Source organism: Podarcis vaucheri (genome assembly GCF_965113315.1).
Source record: "Podarcis vaucheri genome assembly, chromosome: 12".
NCBI classification, from domain to species: Eukaryota; Metazoa; Chordata; class Lepidosauria; order Squamata; family Lacertidae; genus Podarcis; species Podarcis vaucheri.
In genome coordinates, this window is record NC_138750.1 from 49,896,919 (window position 1) to 49,919,877 (window position 22,959).

At 43.6% G+C, this 22,959-nt stretch overlaps 1 long non-coding RNA gene across 1 annotated transcript; it reads right to left on the reverse strand.

The window, feature by feature from the left end:
- Positions 1–1,987: 1,987 nt before the first annotated feature.
- On the reverse strand, positions 1,988–22,698 carry LOC309515086. The gene is made up of 3 exons (XR_014212247.1): positions 22,024–22,698; positions 2,906–3,034; positions 1,988–2,313 (listed from the first exon to the last, which is right to left on the reverse strand). It is a non-coding gene; the product is annotated as an uncharacterized lncRNA (long non-coding RNA).
- Positions 22,699–22,959: the final 261 nt, after the last annotated feature.

A 22,959-nucleotide genomic window follows, 5' to 3' on the forward strand; every position in this document is an offset into this window, starting at 1 on the left:
CAGGAATATTTTGCTTCCCATGCAACAGATAGTTAAAAAGCCAGAGGCCTTTTTAAAAAAGGAATGTCTTTGCCTGGCAACTAAAGATGTGTAATGCTGCACATTAGACCAAAATGTCTGCAAATCTTAAAGCAATGAAGAGATGCAATTTGGTAAAACACAAATTTATTTTGTTAAGCGCTCTAGATTGCATTGTTTTCTCATGTTATCATTTTTAATTGCTGTTATGGCCTCAAAAGCAGGAAGTCCCTGGACCTCTGAGAGAGCCCAGTTCCTGCCATTTCTTTTGCCAGAGACCTTGCTGGCTAAAGGCTGGTAGATGTTTTCTCAGTGGGAGCTGATGGCTTAAGAAACCAGGATATTTCACTTCTAGTAACAAGGGCAGCCCTGGTAGCAAACTATCTGGGAACCTCCAGACTTTTTTGGGAGGTAGGGATTCAAAGGCAACCTGTTTACAGTTTGGTAAGTCCAGGAGGAAATGCATTGATACGTGTGGGATGAAAAAAGACTAACGAGAAGACATACAGACACCCAGCAAGCAAATCCGGCCATTAGTTAAATTTGCTTCCTTGCCAAATGTCCACCCCTCTACTGGGCCATTTCCCACACACTAGAGTAGCTAAAAAGGTAAAGGTAAAGGACCCCTGACAGTTAAGTCCGGTCGCAGACGACTCTGGGGTTGCGGCGCTAATCTTACTTTACAGGCCGAGGGAGCTGGCGTTTGTCTGCAGACAGTTTTTCCGGGTCGTGTGGCCAGCATCCGCTTCTGGTGCAACGGAACAGTGAAACCAGAGCAGTGCACAGAAACGCCGTTTACCTCCCCACAAGAGCGGTAACTATCTACTTGCATAGGTTGTCAAGAGCTGTGACCGAGCAATGGGAGCTCACCCCGTCGCAGGGATTTGAACCACCGACCTTCTGATTGGCAAGCCCAAGAGGCTCCGTGGTTTAGACCACAGCGCCACCTATGGCAATTTCCCACACACTAACTAGCTTTTACTTATTTCCTTGTTCCTGTGCCTTTAACTGCACTTAATGCCCCTCAACCAGGGACGCGGGTGGCGCTGTGGGCTAAAGCCTCAGCGCCTAGGGCTTGCCGATCGAAAGGTCGGCGGTTCGAATCCCCGCGGCGGGGTGCGCTCCCGCTGTTCGGTCCCAGCGCCTGCCCACCTAGCAGTTCGAAAGCACCTCCGGGTGCAAGTAGATAAATAGGTACCGCTTACCAGCGGGAAGGTAAACGGCGTTCCGTGTGCGGCTCTGGCTCGCCAGAGCAGCGATGTCACGCTGGCCACGTGACCCGGAAGTGTCCCCGGACAGCGCTGGCCCCCGGCCAATAAATGTGAGATGGGCGCACAAACCCCACAGTCTGTCAAGACTGGCCCGTTCGGGCAGGGGTACCTTTACCTTTACCTTTAATGCCCCTCAAACTTTTCCCTTCTCTTGATCCCTAAGCCAGGAAAGGCTTCACTTGACTTTAAGTCCTTCCTGTCAGCCCTTTTGTGTCTCACTGTTTTCTTCCTAGTGAGGGAACCACCAGCCTGCCTTCCTTCTTAAAAAGTTTTCAATGCAATTCTCCAGCTAGAGCCCTGGGCTTTTATGCTGATTGAGGTCAACTGGGATCCACCAGCTACGAATGACCCCAATCAATTTTCTCTTAACTCAGACTATTGCTTTACACTCACACAGTTAGCTCAGAAGTCTTTTCTATCTCCCCAGATGCTCTCAAAGACTTTTATACTGACAACAGGACTTTCCCCACTTTCTCTGTGCTTAACATCCCTCTATACAGAATGCCCTGAATTTCTCAAGTGAAAGTCATTATCAAAAATATTTCTACTAATCTGAATGAGAGCTCCCAGTGACTAAATTTTTAAGCCTAAGGGACATAATTCAAATTGCATTGAGGTTTATGTTAGAGTTGCTGCAATAGAACCTCTGGTCAGTACCTTACGAAGAGTCGAAACGTATTTGCTCTTCACCACAAGAATGAGTTTCAAAGCTTTACTGAGGAACAGTTTTAAAACAGTTACAAATAAATGTTTACAAAATATTTAGTAACACATTGCTCTTAAGCAAGCAAGCAAGGTGGTCTTGTCTTCTTTTTAGTTCTGAATACAGTTCAGGACTAAAAGAATTTTCCTCTCTGCTCTCAGAGATAGATCCTAAGCAACTTGCTTGTTCATGTTCCCTAAACTGAGCTTCTGCTGCTCCTGGCTCCATTGCTGACAAAAACACTGAGTTCTCAGGTCTCATTTCCCTGATGTAAGAGATCTGCAGTTCTGTTTCTGGATGGATCATCAATTAGCATAAAGGCTGAAACGGAAACATACAAACCTTTCTGCCGCATTTTCCAGAGTGAAACCTCCCATGCCTAATGAAAATGTCTCTTTGCAAAATGTTTTCAAACACAATGCATACAAACTTTACATTTTATGCATATTAAACTTATATCTTTAACAGTTTCTTACAACCAAGTGGTATATCATTTTTATAAAATAGATCAATAAACTATCAGGAGATCAAAGAATTGGAAGGGACTCAAAGATATAGCCTAGCCTACCCCACACCCCAAACTCACAACAATACTTTGAAATTTTTCCCAAGAGGAGAAAAAAAAACCACCAACATTGAAACAGTAGAAGCAGAAGTAAGTTTGAGGATATACACTTACGAATCGCTCATAGCCTTGACTTGGAGGATAACATATAAACTTTTACTTAAAGATTTATTCCAGTTATATGCCCCTTATATATGCCAAATGTTGCTTCCCTAAGATTCATCTCTGTCCTTGGCATTTTAATAAAAAATTGTTGTGGAGTATTACTGCATGTTTTTAAATTTAACACCTTTGAATTACTGATAAAAGCTGAGGCTGAAATATCTAACAAAATAATTATGTCCTTACCTGATTTGTCAATCACTTCTTTTCTCATAAGTTTTCTGTGTGAGGTTGCATCCTCCTAAGGATCCAGAGCTTATCTGAATGCATAACCATTCCACCGTTTTTCATTCCATTTTTATGTGGATAAAGTTCCTGTGTACCAAAGAAAGTTACAAATCCATCGACAAGCATATGCAAGCTTCTACAGAACAAAAAAAGCAGGTATTCAGCACTGTGAATTTAAAGTAGCTATCACCTTGAGTTTATTAAGGACAAATCTACAGGGGGCATTTGTCCTAATGGCTTGATGTGGAATCTATTCCATACATAGGTGCTAAAAAGCTTAATTGGGCAAATTGAAAGCTTGATCTTTGACTCTACACAATCTGAGTGTAAGTAATGGCTATACAGAGGTTAATATTCTCCATCTCATAGGCAAAGAGGTTTTTCTGTCTATGTTGTCTCCTTTAGATGCAGAATGTGAGCTGTCTCTATAGGATGGCAGTTTATATTTTTTGAAACCATTCCAGCTGCCTGCCTGCATCAGTATGTATGGGGCAGTGGTTCCTAAGTTATTAAAAACCAGATTCTCTCATTTGCAATTATCGTTACAAAAAGGCATCAATACTAATGAGCCAAAGAGCTTTGGAGTGTAATGAGTATGTCACTCAATGGATTATAATGCACTTACGGCAGCCTGACTACTCCACTCTCAGGAACGCAAAGCATAACACACATCAGCCACGGATTATTTCCTCCCCAGCTCTGAAATAACTTCCCACTTTGACAAAGTAGAGATAAATGCAGATTGTGCTCAAGGCCTGCAAATCCTACAGGCAGGGGATTGTCCATACCACGAGGCAACCCTAGGCAGCTATGCAGAGCCACACTTTTTTAGAGAGAGAGAGAGAGCAGTGTTTTTGTTGTTGTCAATGCACGCGACAGAACAGACAGAGCAGGAGAAGGAAAGATGCTACCAGGCTAGTTGTAGAAGGAGACAAGTAAAAATTAGGTAACAGAACACTGATGCTGTTACCAGCTTAAAATGCAGCTAGGTTGCTGTTTTTATAAATTCAGATCAAATCAGGTTCAGGGAACAAACGCATAAAAAATGGCAGGATAGAAATGGGATAGATGTGGATTGTGACTGTCGTATCCACACTGCTTTTCAAACCAGAGGTGGCAGTGCACTATGTGAAGAGTAAATGGGAGTAAGAGAGAGGTTCATTGTGTTGTGGGCTGCAGTCAGCTTCACCACCCACTACATCTCTCAGATGTAGGATTGCCAAAGTTCCGGGTCTGACCTGAAGTCTACAGGTTTTTCCTGGCCTCCTCCAGATGGCAGGTGGAAGGCTTTAATGTCCAGGAGCGTGGGAAGGACAATAAATAATAATAATAAAATAATAATGATGATGATGATGTGACTGTACTAGCAAGTACTGTGAGCTTGCAAGCCGTGGAAACTACAGTGGTACCTCGGGTTACATACGCTTCAGGTTACATACACTTCAGGTTACAGACTCTGCTAACCCAGAAATAGTACCTCGGGTTAAGAACTTTGCTTCAGGATGAGACCAGAAATCGTGCAGTGGCAGCAGGAGGCCCCATTAGCTAAAGTGGTGCTTCAGGTTAAGAACAGTTTCAGGTTAAGAACAGACCTCCGGAACGAATTAAGTACGGTACTTAACCCGAGGTACCACTGTACTATGTCAGCTTTGACAATAAAGAGTTAACTATCTGCCATGCCCATTCCTTTGGCTGGGAGGCAGGGCCTTGATAATGGACCACTTGAAAACCAATGAGGATCTTGAAGGACCACTTAGTGATTTTTCTGCCTCTTGTAGCAATTACAATGCGCTAGATGCTGTATGATTTTTAATTGCATTTTTACTGCATCATTTATTCGTATACATAGTACCCTGCTGCATTAAAATTTGGATTCCATGGAATACAATAAAATGCAATATAAGAAATAAAAGAAGCAATAGAAGCACAATTTAAAATCAATATGAATATTTAATGTGATGGATGTGCTGCTTCTAGTCTTCAACCTCAAATCCACAGACATGTCAGAGACGGCCTCAAAGAAGCCTGTGGACTCAAGACAACAAATTGGGAGCTCCTGCCATATAGGCTTCATGCTACTTATCACCTTGTTTCAACCCGTTTGTCTTGAGAAGATTAAATCATTGATGAGTTGCAGAATGACCTAAATTGGTTGCAAAAAGAATATTAGCACCAGGCAAGTAGATGGTGAAAAGTTTAGGCTTAAGGTGGGACCCAGGTCTGAAAAGACTGACTTTTTCTAGAATGGGGCTCCTAGTATTCTCCTATCCTGGTCCCAGTCAGATCCAGATCTACTTTGTTTGATAATGGCTAAATGATATAGATACCCTTTGACCAATTAATAAAAATGGGAACTTCATAAAATGAAAACAAAGCACAGCTCTAATAAGAGGTATGACAAGACTCTTGAGTCATATGGAAAAGCTGCTATTAAAGTAAATTCAGCAAGCAGTGAACCATGTTATAATTTGTACTCTCGTCCTTTGCAAGCAGTTCAGTTGCTGAGACCTTGACATTTTGGTGAGATGTGAGTATCAAGCCTAGAAACATAGGAAGCAATCAATAAACAACCACAGCATGCTTGACAGAAATAGTTGAATGTATGAAAAAGTGTTCCCTTGTTGCAATTAAACATCAAATTGATGGGCATCAGTCTCCAAAATATGCCCACCATAAACCTATGTTATGAACAACAGATCTCCCTGGATTAATGCAAAAGAAGAGTGTTGTGCGCTTAAGCATATCCGTAGTTATTATCCATAATGGGATTTGGGGCTGTTAGGTAAGCCTGTGAAGCAGTAGGTGGATTACTCACTTCCTTGTTTTCTGTAACTTTTTCCATGGAAATGGGGGGGAAATGGTCAAGGTCTGCTATGGCGTAAAATCTTCCTCCTCCTCATTTTCTTCCACATATAGAGGTTAAAACACCAGCCAAGCAGAACAGCTGAATTAACAAACCTTCCCTTGAAGCATATAGAGCGATATGAGCTGGTCAGTCAACTCATTTGCTCAGGACAGAGCTGTTGTTGCTATCAGATCAGATGCTGGTCTACAAGTTGGTAATCTAAGGGTTTAGCAGACAAAGCAGCAGCAGCTGGTGCCCATTGGCACTGGTAGGGCGGAAGGCAGGGAGGCCAACAGCAGGTGGCGTCAGAGTCAATGAGAGGCAGAGCCCATCCATTCTAGTTGTCTCCCCATCCTCCTCCCAACTCAGTTCTACAAGGGCAACGCTGAGTCTAAGGAGGGGGAAGCTGAAAGCCAGAACCACCCCTTAGACTGGTTATAGGAAGGCAGGCAGGTAGGGGCTGGCTGAAGGCAGACGGAGGCTGGTGGGGCAGTGCCCCATTTGCTATAATGGAACATCCTCCGCTGAATCTGTTTCAACCTCCAAACTTCCTCTGATGAACTAACGGATGGATATCTAGAAAGAGTACAAGGGCACACTATTGAGAGAGCCACATTAAGCACATCCAGCACACGTGAAGAGTGCAACTTCCCCCAAACAATCCCCTTCACAGAGCTACAATTCCCAGCAAATTCCCTTAACAAACTACAGTTCCCGGGATTCTTTGAAGAAAGTAATGAGCTTTAAATGTATGGTGTGTACACAGTCACTTTTAGGGAAGAAAGAATGCTCAAGACTTCTCCTTAAATAAGGAATACAAATTTGTGCACAAAACAAATCAGGAAGTGGAACATAAGCGTAACAGAGACAAAGGCTGTGTACCCACCAAACATTTAAAGCACCCCACCTTGAAACCTGGGAATTGTAGTTTGCCCACCATAGAGCTGCAATTCCCAGCACCCTTAACAAACAACAGTTCTCAGAATTTGAGAAGGGGGAATATTCCTTAAATGTACGGTGTGTATGCAGTCAAAGGTTTTTGTGAGATGTAAGTGGCCCCCTGTTTGCGTACAAATATCCGTTGCAAACTTAGGGCAAATCACCATACAGTACTTCAGCATTAGCTTTCATTACCTATAAAATAAATGTGAAATATTTACATACTTCAAACCATTCGTTGTAAATAATGATCATAAACCAGTCTGCACATATAAGAAGCAGTCGAAACCATTTAAAATTGTTATGGTCATTGGTTGATAGACAGGACTGCATGTGAAGGGAAAGGGTTAAAGTCGCTTTGGGTTGTTGTTTTAAACAGAAAAACAGCACAGGCACCTTCAAAACTGAAACTTATTGCAGCAAGTACTTCTGTAAGTAAGATCCTGCTTCATCAGAGGTAATGTTTAACCTGGCCATTTCTCCCGGATTTATCCTGCTTTTTGAGGGAAGCACTTTCCCTTCCTCTGACCGAAAAATAGCTGATCCTTTGCTGAATCTAAAGGGCGTGAAACAGTCTCTAGATCAGCCTGGGAGTGGATCAAGTCTGGCAGTTCAAAAGCAGATAGTCCCAAGCAAAGCAACACGGTTTACTCACGAGTATATATCTATTAAGATAATGCTATAAATACATGCCACTGGTCCAGTCTGACAGCTCTGGCTCAAGAGGGTGTGACTCTATTGAATTGCTGTCATGCTGCAATTAAGATGGGTGTGCTTTGCCTGGCAGGCCACTGTGAGCTTCAGTGCTTTGGAATGTCTCCTTGCACACACCTCCAAGTAGCCCTTCCGCTTGGGAGTGTGAGATAGCAGCCTGGGAGTGAGCTATCAGTGCCGATCAACCGAAAGACCAAAAAATGATAAAGTCAGCAACCTCCTTCTTGAGGACTGTGAAGTGATGGCAACAGCCATTACTGAATTCCCCCGAAGATGCTCAACCCCCCACTGTCTGCATTAATATACTACAGACTAGCTGACGGTGCACTCCGCTCTGCTTGCTTTTATGGCTCTCCATTTCATTCTCAGGCTGCCAGGCGGCTCTGCTGTCAAAGCAGAAGATGGTCATCCGCCCTGCAGCAGAGAAACCAAGAGGGTCCCAATAATCAATACCCCTCCTTCAATCTTAGCTATGAGTGCATATCCCCGTATTTTGTCCTTCAGTCTCAGCCAGCACTGTTCCTTCCTCTACCGTGGGCTGCAGTTAGAACGTCATTCTATGTCAAATGTCCAGTATGCATCTAAAAAAAATTCATATTTTATATTCCACCACTACCACCCAGTCTGGCGGCGACACCTTAAAGGCAACAAATTAAGAGACATTTCTGGGAAGGCAGCCAATAGTGGTGGAGGCCAAGGAAGGAAATCAATCTCCAACAATGAAATAAATTAAACACTGCCGCTATCTATCAATATTTGTCTCTGGCTCCAGCTAGCAGTGTTGAGAAAACAGACGGGCTTGTTTTCAAAGATAGCAGCGAGCTGGAAATGGGACTTTGCCTGTGCGACGAAAGGGCACTCGTTGCAGAGAGAAGTTAGTAATCATGATAGGGGACAAGCCTTGCAAAAGAAAAGGACACACACACAAAAAGGAGGATTGGAGATCTAAGGTGGAATTGGGTCTACGGTAGGAGAAAAGATGAGAAAATGAAGAGATTGTCACCTGGTGCTTGGAAAAAGACGAGTGGGTGCCAAAAAAGCGAGAGAACCCCCCGAGAGGAGCCTCTGACTGGGATCTCAAAGTGCAGGCAAGGTACCCTTTCTTGCTTTGGGTGGGTGCAAAGCCAGGAACTATCAGGGGTCAATACAGGGAGCATGGTCTGGAGGCAGGTCGAGGTCCAAACATGTGGCATGTTGTGTGTGTCAATAAAAAGCTAGGTGGTCAGGGGATACACAAGTCTATAAGGTAGACACTGATCCAGCTTTTAAGTCAGAGCACTTCAGAGTCCCACCCAGACCACAGCAGCTGGTCATCAGCATTACCCGAGGGATTGTCCACTTGCGAAGAGTGGCTCCCTCTCATTTAGTGTCCCCTGTCTCCGTGCTGTTTCGGCAATGATTTGACAGTTGTCCTCTAAACTAAAGGATAGTGGAAAGCAAGTCCAGTGAGAGGCATGGCCTCGGGAGAGTCCCAAGAGGCAGACAGAAAGGTTTGGCTGGCTGTATTACATGTTGCTGGAAACCACAGGATGGGAGAGTGCTCTTGTGTTTGAATCCTGCTTGCTGGTTTCCCACAGGCATCGGGTTTGGCCATTGTGAGAACAGGATGCTGGACTAGGTGAGACTTTGGTCTCATCCAGCAGGCTCTGCTTATCTTCTTAGGTATTTGGTCTCCCATGCCTAAGGTTCCCCCTTTATACACTATGTTGGATCTCTTTGTAAAGTGATATAGCCTTCCTGACAGTGTTTTGTTGCATCTTGTAATTTAATTAATAAAAATATTTAAGGAAGCTTTCTTAAATGTCTTCCATCTCCTCTCTGTCCATCTAGAGCAGTGATGGCCAAAGCTTGGCCCTCCTGCTGTTTTGGGACTACAATTCCCATCATCCCTGACCACTGGTCCTGTTAGCTAGGGATGATGGGAGCTGTAGTCCCAAAACAGCTGGAGGGCCAAATTTGGCCATCACTGATCTAGAGCAAGGGTAGCCAATGTGTTGCCATCCAGTCATTGTTAGATTCCAGCTCCTATCAGATGCAGGCAACCTAGGCACTGGTCAGGAATAATGGAAGCTGAAGTCCAACATCAGGAGGGTACCACACTAACCACTTCTGCTCTAAGAGTTCATTGGCTGCACATCCCTAAAACCCTGCCCTGCTATGATCCATTGGTTTCTGTGAGACCTACTTTCAACTAATTGTGCTTTGCATCACAGCTAAAGGTAAGGAAACCCATAAAGTAAGGCGGAACAGCTTGCAACTTAGCCGCTGACATTCCACAACTTTTGCTGACACACAAAGACACTCAAGCATGCCAAGTGCTAGCAAAGCCTTCACTCGCTTTTAAAAATAACTTATGAGCGATTCAGTGATTAAAGCACAATAATTTTAAAACGTAGGTTTTCAGCACACAAACATACTTTTAAAGTGGGACAAGGTTGTCATTTCAAGCAATTAGCTCATTATTCTTGTGACAGATTGACGATGACCTTTTATATGCCATCACATTATGGAAATTAGTATCTTCATTAAAAATGTAATAATAACCCCCCTTTAGGAGCTGCAGAAGTCACTTGTTCTCAGTTGGCGCAGGCAACATTTAACAGCCCCGTCAGATGAACAGAGCTTTGTTAAGTGGTCTTCTGCTCCCATTCCCTAGAGCAGGCTACTCAACCAGAGGTACACATCATGCTGATGACTCCATGGATGTGTGTCATGCTCTCGTGGGTGTCTAGGGTCCCTGTCCCAGGTGATACAAGCCTCTTAGCAAAGCACTCACCAGTGAGGGGCAAGGGTGTAGCAGAATCCCAACAAACTAAGGTCAAGCATGGAGACTGAGTCTAGGTCCAAAGCATCATGCAGAGTCCAAGTCAGGCAACAGTCTAAGATCATTATTGCAAGGTGTTCAGGCAAGGTACAACATTGCAAGAAAGGTGGGTGGGGACAAGAATCAGGCACAAGGAGCCAGAGACCAGTGTTGTTCTGAACAACTGGAGGGCTCAAGAGGGAGGACCTGATATACGCTGGCCTCCTAGCCTAAAACCTAGCCAATGGGTTTCAGGGGTTTCTTAATCCTGAGTCTCATGACGACTCTGGGTCTGTAGATACATGTTATGCCGTTACTGTTTGGCTTGGATAGGGACCTTTTGGCACCAGCATTCTTGAGTCCTGTGGGGCAGGTTTGGCTTCACCTCCTCTTACATCTCTTCTCTGTTCAGAACAGATGTGAGGGTGGGCTCCAATTAAATGTTGGCATTTAAGTGGAGAAGGGGGATCAATGTAGGAGAGGCTGAACCACTACTCAGCAGGAAAAGCAAACAGTCCCTTGTGAATTATAGATTTTTGAGAGGATATTTACTGCCAACCTTTGCTGGGGCCATAGGAAGTACCAACAGCACACTGGCACCCACAGGTGCCACACTGCTGACCCCATGACTTAGGTCAACATCTGAAATGATGCTTTTCCTTTCTGGGAACTCTCCTAGGTCCTGCAGAAATCAATATCCACCCCATATCTGTTATCTGTTGCCTAATACTTGCTGACTAGCTCAAGATGAATGTGGCTCAGCTGGAATAGGCATCCAGTCCTGCTCGACGCTCCGTACATTTTCCTCCCAGCTGCCACGGTTCATTCATCTGACAACAGGAGTTGCATGCAGCCTGGCTCCATGGAAACATGGTCAAACACCAGGCCAAGTGACAATCTATTCCCTTAGAAAATTCTTTCCTTAATCAAGAAAGAGCTCTTTCATGTACTGCAATATTATAATCCCAAACGAGATTAGGAAGTGCTCGCTGTAATTGTTTGAAGTTAAAATTAACAACGAAAACTCATTAAATGTTTAAAATGTCAAGGAAGGGGAATGGCGTTTTGGAAACTTTCTCAGAGTTAGCCAGTATGGCAATCAAACTTTACATGGGTCATGGCCAGGAGCTTCCTCAAGACCATAAGGGGATGCCATGACATAGCTGCAGCAATGGGGGAAAAATATAAATTTAAGGAGAGAAGTTCAGAACAGGATGACAAAGGCAGATGAGAGGTGTCCTACGCAGGGCTTAAGTACGTTAACATTCGCACATCTGCAGGCTAAAATAAACTGAATAACAGGTTTTCAAATAAGAACACTCCATGATTTTTATACATTATGGGCTACTGGCATTCCAGTCATTCATCCACGTCTATCACTACAGTACAAATTCCACACTGCACTACCGTGCAATCCAGCTCCCCCCATGGACATCTTTTTTTAAGTAGAAGTCACAGGACAAGCACTATTGATGCTGCTGAATGGTCCTCTATTGTACTGTGCTTTTGCTCCAATGAAGCAGAACAAACCCTTATTTTTCTTTGTTTATCGGAGGTGGGAAAAGATGGGGGCAGGGGGGAAAGTAGCATAATGGTACTGCCTGTCCAACATAAAAACACAATCCATGCAGCTCCTGCTCACTTCAGACACACCAGGACTAATAAGGCGGGATCAGAATTATGTTAAATGGAATTGAACTCCTATGGAGCTCATCAGATTCTCTTAGCAAAGTAAGCTGATAACACACAGTGTCCAGATTTTACCAGCTTTGCTCTAGAGCCACAAAGGCTGGAATCTCTCACTCTCTGGTTTAATGAAAGCTTAGATCCTGCTTCAACCTAAAGGCAGTCTCTTGAAGAACTTAGCAGCTCATGAGTCACAATCGCCCTCTACCACAGGGTAGCCTTTGGGTGCTTCCACGCTGTTGCTATTTTCGAGTGAGATTCAATCAGATAATGGAAAATTGAGGCTGCACTATTAAGGTTGATAAGTGGTCTTCTCCCACCCACCCCCAAATATTTTTTGGGGGGACTTTTTGCAATATGGAAAATGACAGGAAAATTCACTGGGAAGTGTAGGATAACGATTGCTTGATGCAACATCATCAATAGTCAATGTCATGTAATCTCCTTGCAAACAAATCAAGATGCCCAGTAAAATAAGTTGCCTGGAGACACCATTCATTCATTCATTCATTCATTCATTTATTAGAATCATTGTACCTCACACTCTTTAGCACCCTAAAGGCTCCCAGAGTGACTTACATACAATGACCAGCTTGCATAGTTCTGGGGTTGGAGTTGCCTGATGGAGCTGGGCTTTTAGCTCTGCTTCCCATCTCCCCCACTGATTAAAGTGGCAATATCTGCAATATATACACAAGGACATGCAAGTAATACACGGACCTCAACTCATCTGAGGACCTTAATAGGTGGAACAAAAAGGCCCCCAGTCAAACTGTGACTGTTTACAGGTTAATATTTATTTTTAATGCACAAGATTATTGAACGGCAATATTTTGTCACTCTAATCTGTAGAGAAAAATGACTAAATGGCTAGCAAAGGATATGGAAGACTCAGGATCAATGCGTACCATCACCAGACCATGCTAGTTGCTTTTTCACTCCTTATTTATCATGGATCCTGTTTTGGTCTCTCCTGTAAACCTTTCACATGTGGGTTGAATAATGTGCAGGAGTGATGATTGGGGGTGGCCCAGGAAGCCTGAGGCATGGGTCTTTTGAACTGGGCCCCAGACATTCTGGACCATCTTAATTTGCTCAGAGGCCTAAGTTTGTATCTAAGCATATAAAGCAAGAGATGTAAGTTTTATGCAAATAGGCTGTGCCCTGAGCTGTTAAAGAACCTAGCAACATCTTTGGTTAAGTGAAACAGAAATTGCTCATAGCAAACAGTTGTGATAACCCATTTCTTATTACTGTGGAACCAGAAATAAAAAGGGACTGTCGCAGAGGGACAGGTAAATCTGTCAATTTTGGTTTCCAATTTTTCCAGTCTTAAATTCAGTTCTCCACAATTCCTCATCAGTTTGTGATCTTAGAAAAAACCCTGCATTTTTGTGCAAAGTGCTTTGTTTGTATGCAATGTTCTCGAACACAGTGCCTTTTTGTAAGCTATTTTCACAAACATATATGCATTTTTATGGCTATTTTTACCATAGTAGATACACTTTTGTACACATTAATTCGCCGGGGAACTGAATTCTAAATTCGGAGAAGTGAGAATTTCCAACAATGGCTATGTTTTTGTTTGTATAGCATTTTGGAAAGGTCTACTTTATATGCAAACTGAACTGAATTTCTTCCCTATACCTATCCTCACATGCAAGCTTGGTCCTGTGCTCAAATTTATTTACTAAACCTCAAGGGAAAAAATGTACTGCTAAAGTCATGTTACATAACACAACTGGAAGAAAAGTTATGCTTCCCTAGGTGGGACCCAACCTCTGAAACTGAGCTAGTATTTGTTTGAATATTTAAAAAATGTAACAGCAATGTCTGTGAGATGCGATTATGGTCTGGGAGACTTTTTTCTTAAGAAGAATGAATCAAAGCATCGTTACTCCACATATAGTACAAGGCAGATATTACTTAGGAAGAGACACTGATAGCTAGCTACATACAATTTACTGTCCCAACCAGGGATGCCTGGATCAAAAGTTGTGTGTAGCCAGTTCAGTGGTGCTCAGATGTGGAGGCATCTAAATCCACATGTAGCAGATGCATTTGGGCACATGGATGTCCTCTGCTAGACCAGGGCAACTAACTATGCCTGGCATGCAGTGCCAGGACCTGAACAAGGGCTGGGTAGAGCACTCAAATTAATAAAAGCTAGAAGTTGGCTGGCAGGCAGTGAGGAATAATCATCTGACTTCCCTACAGCTGATGAGCAAGAGCAGGCCCTGTGATTTAGACAGGAGGAAAAGGAGGCGGCGGCAGATGATCAGAAGGAAACCAGACCTCCCACCCAGAAGGGTTTTCTACTGATTCCTGTGCTGGTTTGTTTTCATATGTGTTGTTTTAGTTTGGGACTGTAGCTATATTTTATTGTTTCTAAATTTATGAACTGCTCAGAGGACATTGCTAATAGCCCATCATATCTAAATGCTAAAAATAAATAAGCCAAGCTCACTTCTGATACTGGATACTAGCAGGAGAGAAAATCTTATGGGGGGAAAAGACTGGAAGGGAAGGATCACGGGCAGGGAAGGATTTAATACCCCAACTGCAGTCTTTTTGCTTCAAAAATCAGACCTCCTGATCCTACTTTATGCCTGACTGGGAAACAACCATGTTTAAATATACAAAGAGTAAGTCAGACCACTAATATTTGTCCATTTTTGAGTGTCACATTTTAAAATGGATGGAGACAGCTTGGAGAAAATATACACAGAAGCATAAGAAAATACAGTCAGGATGTAAGCTGGGAAATGTGTGTTTATTATTGAGAGCAGAAGATTAAAACTGCAAACATTTATAGCTATTTAAAGATGTTAGTATTTAATGTAGAATGAGAGGCAAAGGTCACAATCCAGCACAGATTTGAATCAGTTACCTTACATAGCACCTACCTATGGATTTTTACTTGAATGTCAATCTCTCTGTGTTCAGTGGCACTTACACACTTGGAAGTTCGTCTAGGGCTGCGGTCAGAGACTGCAGTTCTATGCGTGAGACACGATGGCAGGGGTGGGGAGTTTGTAGCCCTCCAAATGTTGCTGTACTCCAACTCCCATGATCCCTGGAATGGGGCAGGTGGGCGTTGAAGTCTAACAACATCTGGAGGACCATGGGTTTTTAGCAGTTTTTGTTTTAACTTTGTTCAACACCCTGAAATTTTATGATATGGCAGTATAGAAATACTTCTATAAATAGGTACCAACAAACAACTAAATAACTGAACATGAGCTGACTTAGACCCTGCAATCTTTACCTGAGGTCATTCTTTGTGTGCCTCCTCCATGAGAGGTCTGGAGGGTGGTAACCTGAGAATGGGCCTTTTCTGCAGTGGCTCCATGCTAGGGGAATGCTCTCCTCAAAGAGGCCGCTTGGCGCCTTTGCTACATATCTTTAGGCACCAGACAAAACCATTCCTCTTCTCCCAGGCCTTTGTTTAATTAGCCAATCTATCTCAAGAGGCAGCTGAACCTATAGAGAACAGCAGGCAGGAAGACAAACCACTTTCCAGACTACAGCTAGTCTAAAACATTAGGGTGGAATAGCTTGAATTACAGTGGTGCCTTGCAAGACGAAAAGAATCCGTTCCGTGATTCTCTTCGTCTAGCGGTTTTTTCGTCTTGCGAAGCAAGCCCATTGACGGATTAGAGGATTAGCGCTATTAGCGGCTTATCAGCTTATCGGATCAGCTGATAAGCGGCTTAGAAAAAGGGGGGGGAACCCCGCAGGAACTCGCAAGACATTTTCCTCTTGCGAAGCAAGCCCATAGGAGATTCGTTTTGCGAAGCACCTCCAAAACGGAAAACTCTTTCGTCTAGTGAGTTTTCCGTCTTGCGAGGCATTCGTCTTGCGGGGCACCACTGTATCAAAGAAAGAAGCCCCGTTTCTGAGAAGAGCTAAAATACAGCTACTTTGCATAACCAGGAATTTTGGAGACTATTGATAGAGCTGGTTCTTCTATCCTGCTCTTATTCTCAAACTTTGTTGCTTTTGGTTTCGAGTTATTTTCTATTCACTGTCTTTTCCAGGCAGAGCTAGAGGAGGCTGCTGTCTGAAATCCTGCTCTGATTCAGTACATGGCAGATTCCTATGTAAAAACAGCAATAACCATTAAAAGTAATAACTGCAACACCCATCAGCTCTGCTAGAGGTAGTCACCATATTGTATTGCAAGGAATTCCCTACATTAATTGGGCACTCAGGATATGCCATATCCAGACAAGATACAGGCCCTGGTCATAGGGAGTTTCAGATGTTTAGGGATATTTAGGGTGGGTCTTCTTTTATCCACGGATATATTTTGTAGATTTGGACTTGCCTAAAGAGAAAAGATCAGGCTTTGGTCAATCCTGCATTATATCCTCCAGTATACCGTATTTTTCGCTCTATAACACGCATCTGACCATAACACGCATGTAGTTTTTAGAGGAGGAAAACGAGGAAAAAATATTCTAAATGAAACAGTGGATGTATGATTTTTATGGTTCATGCTGTGGCCACAGACATGTGATCTGACAGTGAGTTTGGGGTAGCCCAATGCAAAAATCCTGAGGATCCATGTGGATCCGTGCTTTGTAACCACGTTTTAAGTGGGGAGGGAAGGAAAAGAACTCAAGGGACAAGGAGCTTTTCCGCGGGGAGGAGGGAGGGAAAGAGCACTGTTGCTTTAAAGGTATAGTTAAGGTATTTGCCCTGTGCCTGGGTTTTTTTTTTCCATTTAACAGTTTGCAGCCTTTTCCTTCCGCTCCTTGTTTTGAGGCGGAATAGATTTGAGCAAGTGAGGAGGACTTGGATTGCAGGGGATTCGCCATTAGCTGTGTTAAAGTGCTCCTCCTTGCAGCCTGAATGATAAGCAGCCACCAGCAGCAATAGAATGGAGCACAAAAAAGCGGTAGGGGCACTAGGACCCAGACAATCCTCAAATCTATCCTGCCTGAAAACAAGGTGCTCCATCCCAGCCGATCAGCTGAGACGCGGGGGATTTGCGAAGTTTTCCCCTCTCCCTCATGCCCTCCCCAGCCTTTTTTTTTACTTCCTGGTTTTCACTGCGCTGGCTCAGAGCTCGAGGTTGGTTTTATTTTGCTGCTGGTTGCTTAAATTTTATCTTTCCTGCCGTCTCTCTGCAGCCTCATTGCTCTGTTTAGAGAGCGCGCAGACCTTTGCTAGCGTCTGTCCCTCCTCCCGTGTAAGCGGCTGCTGCCGGCTTTGCTGCTATGGCTCTCCTTCCCTCCCTCCTTCCTGGCTCCAGGTCGCTTTAAAGAAAGCAAAGTGAGAGCCTCGTAGAGCGTGTAAGTGGCTCCAGCTTTGCCTGACTGACGGCAGCCATGGCTCTGATCCGTGCATTCGCTCCTTAACACGCACAGGCATTTTCCCTTACTTTCTCGGAGCAAAAAAGTGTGTGTTTTGGAGCGAAATTTACGGTACCTGAAGGAGTGTCTCCACCCTCAGCTGAGGTTACAGGGAACCAGGCAGAGGGTGTTCAAGGTAGTGGAGCCCGCCCTGTGGAACGCCCTCCCATCAGATGTCAAGGAAATAAACAACTATCAGACTTTTAGAAGGCCTCTGAAGGCAACCCTGTATTGGAAAAATTTTGATGTCTAATGTTTTACAATTTTTTATGTGCTGTAAGCCACCCAGAGCGGGTGGGGAAACCCAGTCAGATGGGTGGGATATAAATATATCATCATCCATCATCATCATCATCCAAATTAGCTGGAAAGTGCTCTTCCTATGTCTGCCTTTGGAGACAGTCCATAAATTTATTTTGCTTCAGATTGTGTCCACCAGAGTTCTAACTTAAGCCTGCAGATCGGATCATATGGTGTGATTTACACTACTCTCCTATTATGTCGTCTTCACAAACTACCCTTTTATCCCTGGGCTGAATTCAAAGGCCCATTTTTCAACCTTTAAAGTCATGAATGGCCTGGGAGTGGGATGCCATACAAAAACATTTGAGATCTGAGATTAATGTCTAGGCCCTGCTGTCTATCTGCACCACCACTGTTTTGTTTGGTGGGTTATGTATGAAACACAGGGCCTTTTCTGGAGAGACATTAATCTTATGGAAGTTCCTTCCCAGGGGAAATCCGCCTTGCTCCATTGGTGGTTGTTTTTCACGAGGTAGTTAAGAGTCAACATTTCCAACAGCTATTTTGCTGTTGACTTGTTCATGATTTCATCTGCTGCTTGTGATACATTTTCTTTACGCGTTGTTTCTTTTTGTTGGTGTTGTTGTTGATATTAATTTGTCCTTTTATGTATGCTTTATATTGTTTTACAGTTGTTTGTAAGCCACTTCGATGATCCCACAGAGAAAAGGAGGGTAAAAATTCCAAATAAATAAATAAATAAAGGAGTACCATTGCTGGCTCTATTTCCTCAAATCATGTCAACATTTCTAGTTTGAAGTGTGCCACTGCTCCATGTTGACACAATCTACACAATACAGGAAAAAGCAAAGTGGGGAGGGACAGCTTCCATTATCTCTGCACTTGAATGGGCCTTCCTTCCTAGTACACATTTGCTGTTATAAACGTCAGCACTTCTGAGTGAGTCACTGGAGGATATTTGATATAAAGCTAAAATAGGAAACTGTATATTCTTCTGATTAAATTGAGGACGGTCAGAGAGGTTTGCGATTTCAGCTGCATCCAACAGGAAAGCTTGTAGGCCACAACAGATAATGCTTTCAGTAGGGTAGTGGCAAAGGAGGAGAGGATAAGGAGAAAAGGTGAAAGGTCAGTGGAACAATGAACTATGTTTTTTTGAAAACAACTACCGGTAATCTGAAAGAACTCAAGTCGTTACATTCACCACAAATTCAATGATGGCACATTTCAAAATCATTATGTCATTATTTATGTGAGAACGTTCAGAACATTACTGAAAAGCAAATAAATAAATAAATAAAATTTAGATGGAAGAAAGTTTATAGAGAACTAGGCTGCATACAGACCCTATATTTAAAGCACCCTCCCAAAGAATCCTGGGGAATTCTAGCAAGACCAAGAAAGCAGAACCCTCTGCACACTTACTTGGGAAAGCCCCATTAGTGGGGCCATGCAGGTAAGAAGTAGAGTCACACAAAGAGGAACAAGCATGTGTGTATGGCATCAGATGCAGGCAGCATGTTTATCTCCCTACCCAGAACCACAGGAAGCTGCCTTATATTGAGTCAGACCATTGGGTCCATCTAGCTCAGGAATGTCTACACTGACTGGCAGCAGCTCTCCAGATGTTCAGGCAGGAGTCTCTCCCAACCCTACCTCAAGATGCTGGGGCCTTCTGCTTGCAAGACAGATGCTCTACCACTGAGCTAAGGCCTCTATAACACCCACAAAGGCATCCTGTGCAAGTGTTTTCTGCTTTTAACTCTTGCAGAGTAATGCCTTGCTGCTGGGGACCATTCAGTATGGGTTAAATCTCTCTCCAGAAACACTGCCTGAGTGCAGAGTACGTAGAGGTGCACTGCACCCTTCTAAGGCACATACATCTTGACTGTCATAAAGATAGGCACTTTAATAGTCTAAGCACTTTTCTTGGCAGTTTCTGTTTTTGTCATACTAGCTGCCATACCCAAGGAGTTGAGTGTGCCCAGGAACATTTTGGACCCCACCCCCACATCAGTAGACTCTACCCACTCGGGCCATATCAAAAACTGATATTAAAAATCTCCCTATTTTCAGTTATGATTTGGCATGGGGCACAGGAAGGCGCTGCTTTAGGAATATAAACCAATGCTCCATTGGCGTGCAGAACTGGTTGCACTGTTCTCTGAATGCTGTCCAAAGTGAATAGCTGAAACATTTGTCAAGAATGTAAGCTGCAAACAAGATGTCTCCAGTTTGTAGCAAATGCCATGGAAATGATGGGTGGTCTTCATTTCTCTTCCCCATCTTTCCCGCGGATAACATGGCGATAGCACAGTAGCCTAATTTACAGGATTGTTGGGAGGGTTGCTCACGGTGAAAAACTTTGAATGCTTAAGGGAAATGCTACACAAATATAGAAATAAATTACACATGCTTGTTAACATAAACTGTAACTCCATCCAAGCTGTTTTTCTCAGAATAGACTTTAATAGCTGTTGCCAACTCCCTGTTTCCTCCAGGCGCCACTGCTTTAATGACAGGGCAGAAAAGGAAAGAAGGTCGTGAAGGCTTTCCTCATAAAAGGGTCATTACTAACAGCATCTTGACCTTTGTGAACAAAGGTTTCTCAAGAGTGAATGAATAAAATCCTTCTGTCTTATATTGTGACTAATTAGGCAACACTAGCAAACTTAATCTTAGCATCTTCTTGGTTAGTGGGTTAGTAATTTTCTCTTCCAAGTGAGTAAAGGAGAAACATTTAACCAAAACCTGACTTTTTTCCTTTCACTTCAGGTTAGGGCTAGTAAAACATTTGTAGGGATAACTTATTCTTTAACATTTCTTGTATGGCTGAACTAGTCTGCTTATTTTGCAGGGTGGTGGCAGAAGCAGAGGAACCTACTATTTCATTGAGTTTGGCTTTTCTATTATTACTTTGGAATTTAACTACAATTATGGAAGACAGACAAAAAAATAAAAATTAAAAACAGCCTCTTTATTCATATGGCCATACCATAAACAAGTTATTCTTTAGTAGGTTGTATAGCATCTCATATTGCTTTGGAACCTTTTAACCCAATATTCTTAGTTCCATCACATTTTAGGGCATACGGTGCCAACAGCACACAGTTTAATTTGTAACAATTTCCAGAGAGATAATTTAATCTAATCTGTAGCATTGCAATTTTAAGGACATACACCTGTATTAATTAGAAAACACTAAATTTATCTTGGAAAATTATAATACCTCAGTATAATTTTTTTTTTAATTGTAAGTGTGAAAATGGTACGAGACACTTGGAAGAGAGATTCTTACTATCTCATAGCAGAGTTGGCACAATGACGATTGCTCAAAGCACATTAAAACTTGATTAGACTTACATCTACCCATAACCACCTTCCCCAAAACAAAACTTAGGCTAGAATAAATCAGAGACACTTAGCTTTGCAAGTAAGTGAAGATTGTACTCACAGAGTTTCAGGAGTTACAGCAAACAATTGTTGATAGTAGAATAAAGAAGGAAAGGTTCCAAACAACTTAAGAAAACAAAAGAACTTGATTTCCTTACAGAATAATCATGCAGTCTGCAAGCTGTAAACATCTCTTATTTTGCTGACATGGTTTTCCTTCAGCAGGGAGCCATCTGCATGACTCCCTCCTTCCAGGAAGGCAGAGAGAGAAGGGAAAGGGAGGAAGAGGCAAAGGCTCCTGGGAGCCTGTTGAACCCTTCTCAATGGGAATTTAAGCTCAGTGCTTGGGTTAACTCTTTCATGCAAGTCAATACAGTGGTGCCTCGCAAGACGAAATTAATCCGTTCCGCGAGTCTCTTCGTCTTGCGGTTTTTTCGTCTTGTGAAGCACGGCTATTAGCGGCTTAGCGGCTATTAACGGCTTAGCGGCTTTAAGAAAAAGGAAACAAACTCGCAAGAACTCGCAAGACGTTACGTCTTGCGAAGCAAGCCCATAGGGAAATTCGTCTTGCGGAACGACTCAAAAAACGGAAAACTCTTTCGTCTAGCGAGTTTTTCGTCTTGCGAGGCATTCGTCTTGCGGGGCACCACTGTAACTGTGTTGTTGTTTAGTCGTTTCCGACTCTTCGTGACCCCATGGACCAGTGCACGCCAGGCACTCCTGTCTTCCACTGCCTCCCGCAGTTTGGTCAATAACTGTATATTGCAACAATAACAAATCTTGTTGATCTCTCAAAAAGCTAATCTTCAGGTAGCAGATGATGACAATGCTGGGGGATGGGACAGATAAGGTTGGCAAGCTAAAACACTTCTGTATACCAAGAAGCAAGTTCCACTGAGTACAATCTATTTTAAAAGTTTATTATTTAATTAGTTTATGAATCACTTCCCATGAATTTAAAAAAACAGTAGAAACCCTACATGAAAACTATTATAAAATATAAACGCAGTGAAAAACAACAACACCAGCACATACATAAAAATCAATCCAAACCTAAAGGCAAGATACTAACTTGGATTAAGGTTTTGGAAGGCTTTCTCTCAGGACATGGCCAGTCTACAACTCTCACTGCCCCTGACTATGTTCTCTGGGGCTGAGGGGTGTCCAGAAACAGGCTCCTTACACTGCAGTGCAGTATGACAGCATAAACCATTTAAAATCGGAGAGAGCAGCAAATCATCGCCTTCTCTAGAAATTGGGCCTAGTCTTTCCTGCTCATAGTTATGCTGGGGGGGGGGGAAGCAATCTGCTTCCAAACTAGGACTAACTAGGCCCCTTTTCTTTTTCTAGTCGTTACTAAAGGGGCTACGGCAGAGTCCTAGAAAGGGAGAGCTGCTGTTGCTCATCGCTCTTTTGTAAATAATTATTTAAAATTATTTAAACCGAGGGAAATGTGTGACCGAACTTATTTATTTGCGCGGGCCCAACGCCGGCCCTTTCAAACCACCCTTTCCTACGGAAGCCGCACGGAGGACAACCTTCCTGCATCAGCGGCCGTAAATGGAACAGCTCCCAGAGAGAGAGAGAGAGAGAGAATGTGCTAACCGCTACTAGAGCCTTCTGCGAATTCCTCCTCCCGGCCCCCACCTTCGCTCTCAACTCATGAAAGGGGCACTGACGTCACCCGCTCACTCTCCGCGCGGCTCGCTTCACGTCACGCCGCGCCCCGCGCGCCGTCCCTGCCTCCGGGCCAATCACACGCGGAGAAGGTTACCGGCCTATTTCCACCTCTCCCTCTCTCCCTCCCTCCCCCTTCCCACAGCCTCTCTCTTTCGCCTGAGCGGAGGGGAGGAGATAGTGCGCGAGGCGTTTTTCGGGGAGGGGGGGAGAGAGGGGGCGAGTCTCCAGGCGTCGACCAATATCTTCCGCCGCCGGGGGAGGGACTTCCGCCCGGAGCCGGAAGCGGGGCTCGTGGGTCTCCCTGGCGCTCTCTCTCTCTCTTTCCCTC